Source organism: Microtus oregoni, unplaced genomic scaffold (genome assembly GCF_018167655.1).
Source record: "Microtus oregoni isolate MIOR12 unplaced genomic scaffold, Mior012 000171F_ref0000002, whole genome shotgun sequence".
Taxonomy (NCBI): Eukaryota; Metazoa; Chordata; class Mammalia; order Rodentia; family Cricetidae; genus Microtus; species Microtus oregoni.
Window position 1 is genome coordinate 592,290 of NW_024544827.1, and position 5,249 is coordinate 597,538.

The 5,249-nt window shown below is 39.0% G+C and overlaps 1 pseudogene; it reads left to right on the forward strand.

Annotated features, from left to right (window-relative positions):
- Positions 1–1,040: 1,040 nt before the first annotated feature.
- LOC121445277 lies at positions 1,041–2,415 on the forward strand (annotated as a pseudogene).
- The last annotated feature ends 2,834 nt before the right edge of the window (positions 2,416–5,249 follow it).

The following is a 5,249-nucleotide window of genomic DNA, read 5'->3' on the forward strand; positions in this document are numbered from 1 at the left end:
TAAGTATTTGTTCTTGTACTGACAGATAAATATAAATCATACCTCTCACCAAGGAACCATCTCTTTGCAACAGGAGACCACTACAAAAAAAATAATAACCAGTCAAAATTCAAAGAACAATTGATTGTGTGATGGCCAGGCCCAACTGATCTATCTACAACACAACTCCTATGCCTAACACTTAGTGAACACAGCAAAAAGGGAATGGGCAGAAAAATTGTAAGAATCACAGGATTGCTGTGAGATTGTGTTTTCTATAAATGCCAGAGAAACTACACCCATGAAGTCTCATTAATATGACTGCTTAAATAAGACCTGAACAAGAATGACAAAGAACTATAGGCAACTAAGAAATTCTGAGAGCGACGGGCGCACGCCTTTAATCTCAGCAGAGGCAGGCAGATCTTTGTGAGTTCGAGGCCAGCCTGGCCTACAAGAACTAGTTCCAGGACAGGCTCCAAAGCAACACAGAGAAACCCTGTCTTGAAAAACCAAAAAAAAAAAAAAAAAAAAAAAAAAAAAAAAAAAAAAAAAAAAAAACAGAAGAAGAAGAAATGCTGAGAGCAAGAGAAATTGTCTTTTCCCAGGAAGAGACCCACAATTGGTTATCTGATACCAATGGTTAGTTCTGAAATCATATACATACAAGAAACATGATATAGACTGAGAAGGCCAAGTGTATATATTTGTGTTATGTTATAAAACACAATTAATAAAAAGAGGCCATGAATTTAAGAGAGATCAAAGGGGTTACATTGGAAAAGTTGGAGGTAAGAAAGGAAAGGAGAAAACGATGTCATTATACTTCAATTTCAAAAAACAAATTTTTTCTAAAAAAATATAAAGATATAATTTCATAAAATAAAACCATGCATATAAAGAATCATAACGATTTGGGTTTATGTGAAATACAGTGGCCAGCTGGGACAGTAGCACAAGGACCTATATGATGGCAAGAACTGACTCCTATAGACTGTTGTCTAACCTCTAAATGTGTGTCATGGTAAGTGTGTGCCCTGCCCCGAACAAATCATGACTATATGAAGGAAGAGGGAGGTTTCCCTGAAGATGATGTGACTGAGTTGGGGCGGGAGGATTTAAGTTAGGTGCAAGAGTTGAATGCTGTTGCCACGGTTTCTGACAGTTATGTAGAAATGTCAGTCAGTTGGGTGACAAATTCTCTAATAGCATTTACCACTGTGGCGTTATTAACAATAATGGAATTCCCAGTGTATAAACATACATGACTGAAGTATGAATATGAAGTAGACAAGGACTTTTTTTAGCAAGTGGAGAATCAGCATAGTTATAGCCGTTACCATGAAGTGTCAGTATGTTGGACCACATGTACTCGATTTAGCAGAGAAAATGGTTGCATCCACAGATGGCCTAGTTTATGGACCAGCAGCATTTGGCCTATCATCACCGCAGAAGTGTGTTACAGCTGACTCAGAGTAGGCTGCCGAAGAGCACTCCTTTCAATATGTGATATTCAAAAGTGCTCTTTTTTTAAAAAAAAAAATATTTTTATTTATTATGTATACAATATTCTTTCTGTGTGTATGCCTGCAGGCCAGAAGAGGGCACCAGACCTCATTACAGATGGTTGTGAGCCACCATGTGGTTGCCAGGAATTGAACTCAGGGCCTTTGCAAGAGCAGGCAATGCTCTTACCCTCTGAGCCATCTCTCCAGCCCCCTCAAAAGTGCTCTTAAAAGTACATCAACAGGGCTGGAGAGATGGCTCAGTCGTTAAGAGCATTGCCTGCTCTTTCAAAGATCCTGAGTTCAATTCCTGGCCACCACATGGTGGCTCACAACCATCTGTAATGAGATCTGGTGCCCTCTTCTGGCCTGCAGGCATATATTGTATACACAACAAACAAACAAACAAATAAACAAACAAACAAACAAACAAATAAATAAATAAATATAAAAAAAAGTACATCAACAGCACTCCCACCAAGGAAAGATGATCCAGTACTCTCTTCAGGTGCATGCAGAATCCATGGTATACCGATAATGGAGCAGAGAATTTTCACGTAAGTGTGGACAAGGCACTCCTACTTCTCCTAGGACATGCACACTCTCCTAGAAGCTTTTGCCAGTCATGATTCTTACAATATTTCTCACAGAGTAGAACATTTTTATTTTGGAGAACTTGTTCCAAGAATTATCAAACTTTTGGATGAGTCTTTAAAAGAGTGGCTATAGGTCACAACCAGATGTTGAAATATTCCATTGTAGTTCTGCCAACAAAACCTAAAATCATACAAGATTTCAGCAGACATCTATTAATTCTCTGTGACAGAAAGGGAGCAAGCATGCTCCAGGAAACCATGGAGTCTCTGGAATATATATGAAATATCTCAGTTTTCTCATGGTGAAAGTCACTGAGGATAGCATGCCTATTTGACAGCTTTTGACAGGCTTTCTGGGTTCTTTTCAACACTAAGCATGTTACATGGAACTGAAAAATTTTTTATTATTTATTTATTATGTATACAATATTCTGTCTGTGTGTATGCCTGCAGGCCAGAAGAGGGCACCAGACCCCATTACAGATGGTTATGAGCCATCATGTGTTCGCAGGGAATTGAACTCAGGACCTTTGGAAGAGCAGGCAATGCTCTTAACCTCTGAGCCATCTCTCCAGCCCCGGGAACTGGAAAATTATAGTAGAAATAATTTGTTGTCATTTCAGACTTGAATCCAACAAGCTAATCTGTTCTGTCCTCTTTGATGATGGTCACACAGACAACCACTTACCTTTCTAAAAGAAAAGGTTGCACATTAGCACCTCCTGAGTGGAGAAAAAAAAAACCTTTGCCTGAGACATAATATCTTCTAAATAATAAAATGTTGTACAATATATTCAAAGAAAATATGAGAATCTGGAAAATGTTTATTTTATTTATTTTTTATGTATTTATTTATGTATTATGTATACAATGTTCTGCCTGCAAGTTTGTCTGCAGACCCAAAGAGGGCACCAGATCCCACTATAAACGGTTGTGAGCCACCATTGGGTTGCTAGGAGCCCAACATGCTTATTTTAGGAAGAAACAAGAAGGAGAAAAACAAACAGACTGAGGTCCTGTATATACTGTCTCTGTTACAAAAGACCTCGAAGAAAGTATGCAGCAAATGGTGAGTCAGCCAAGCCAAAGTGTCTGGTGGACACTCACACTCGCAGGGCAAATGAACAGTGTGGAAAGCACAGCCTGGAGGACAAAAGGGAAACCATATGTAAAGAAAAGGACATTGCTAAATGTATGCATATATTTTTAAAAATGATGTCAGAATAAAATGTGTAAAATGTTAAAAAAAAAATCACAATGACTACATGGGTTGTGCTCAGAAATAACCAGGGCAGGTATTTTGATCCTTGGGACCTTATAAGAACATTAGTAGGCCGGGCGGTGGTGGCGCACGCCTTTAATCCCAGCACTCGGGAGGCAGAGGCAGGTGGATCTCTGTGAGTTCGAGACCAGCTTGGTCTACAAGAGCTAGTTCCAGGACAGGCTCCAAAACCACAGAGAAACCCTGCCTCAAAAAACAAAAAAAAAAAAAAAAAAAAAAAAGAACATTAGCAATCAATTAGTAATCAATTAATAGGTAACTTTTATATGGTAGGTGTATTTATTTATTTATTTATTTATTTATTATGTATACAATATTCTGTCTGTGTGTATGCTCGAAGGCCAGAAGAGGGCACCAGACCCCATTACAGATGGTTGTGAGCCACCATGTGGTTGCCGGGAATTGAACTCAGGACCTTTGGAAGAGCAGGCAATGCTCTTAACCTCTGAGCCATCTCTCCAGCCCTGGTAGGTGTTTTTAATAGTAATAAACACATGGGCTTTCAGTAACTGAAGGCGGAAATGACGTCCCAAACAGAAAAATAGTAATGTGTAAATAATAGGAATTACATTGAGTCAGTTTCACGGAATGGCATAGAAGATGCATGTGGCAGATAGGCTTAAAAATATAGCAAAGCAATTTAGCCAGGCGTGATGGCTCACACCTTTAATCCCACAAATTAGGACTCAGAGGCAGGTGGATCTCTGTGAATCTGAGGCCAGCCTGATCTACAAAGCGAGTGCCAGGACAGCCAGAAACCTGTCCTGAAAAACTAATTAAAAAACCAAACCCAGCAATTTGGTACCATTTCAAAACTAATCATGCGCCTTTCTACGATACCAGAGAGTCACAAAATCAAAGGAAAGGTCTCACTTGAAGACCTATTATTAATCCATTATAGCCTACTAAGAATTGTACATACACTCCAGATTGTTTGCCTCTCTGATCAATAAAAAATAAACATCTAGCCAGTTGACGTTAGAGAAGATATAGCTAAATATTGAGACATATTTGTCCTACCTTAAAATAAAACCCTCTTCACTAACCTAAATAAATCCCCAAGAAGACAACAATTATTCTTCAAAAAATGTATATACTTCTCCTGAATAAGCATAGACATCTCTGGGTAATAGTCACAACCCAAAGTTCAGCTGCCAATAGAAACCCAGCTTGTTCCTTTCAAAAACATGCATATGGGCTGATGACATGATTCAAGCAGTAAAGGTGACTGCCACCAAGCCTAAAGACCAGTTTTATCCTTAGAACCCACATGGTAGGAGAGAACTGATTGATTGATTGATTGATTGATTGATTGATTGATTGATTGATTGGATTAAATGCAATAAAAGTCAAAACATGCATACTTGCTAGTCAATACAGCTACACTCTGAAGAAAAGAGGCGAGTTAAGAGGATAATTTAATTTCTACTAAGTGGGCTACACTCAATCCATTCATGCAGAGAACAGTACTTAAGAAAGTAGATTCCATAGGTGATTTGTGACAACATGGAGGCTTTTCCCGCTCATCAAAAGTCCCATTAGAGGACAAGCAGGTAAAGCTGTAACACAGCCCTTCTGTAGCTTCACACGTGTTTCTTTTATCGTTTGTTTGATTGTTTTTCGAGACAAAGTTTCCCTATGTAGCCCTGGTTGTCCTGGAACTCTGTAGACCACACTAAACCTGGAATTCACAGAGATCCACCCGCCTCTGCCTCTTGAGTGCTGGTATGGAAGGCCTGTGCCACCATGCTGGGCTGTTACCCATTTTCTTAAAGACTGCCATTGTGATTACAATTCGTTGCAATCTCAAGAGAGTTTTAATTTGCATTTCCTGAATGACCAGTATGTGTTAATTACTTTTCTTGTTGCTCTGACAAAATATCTGGA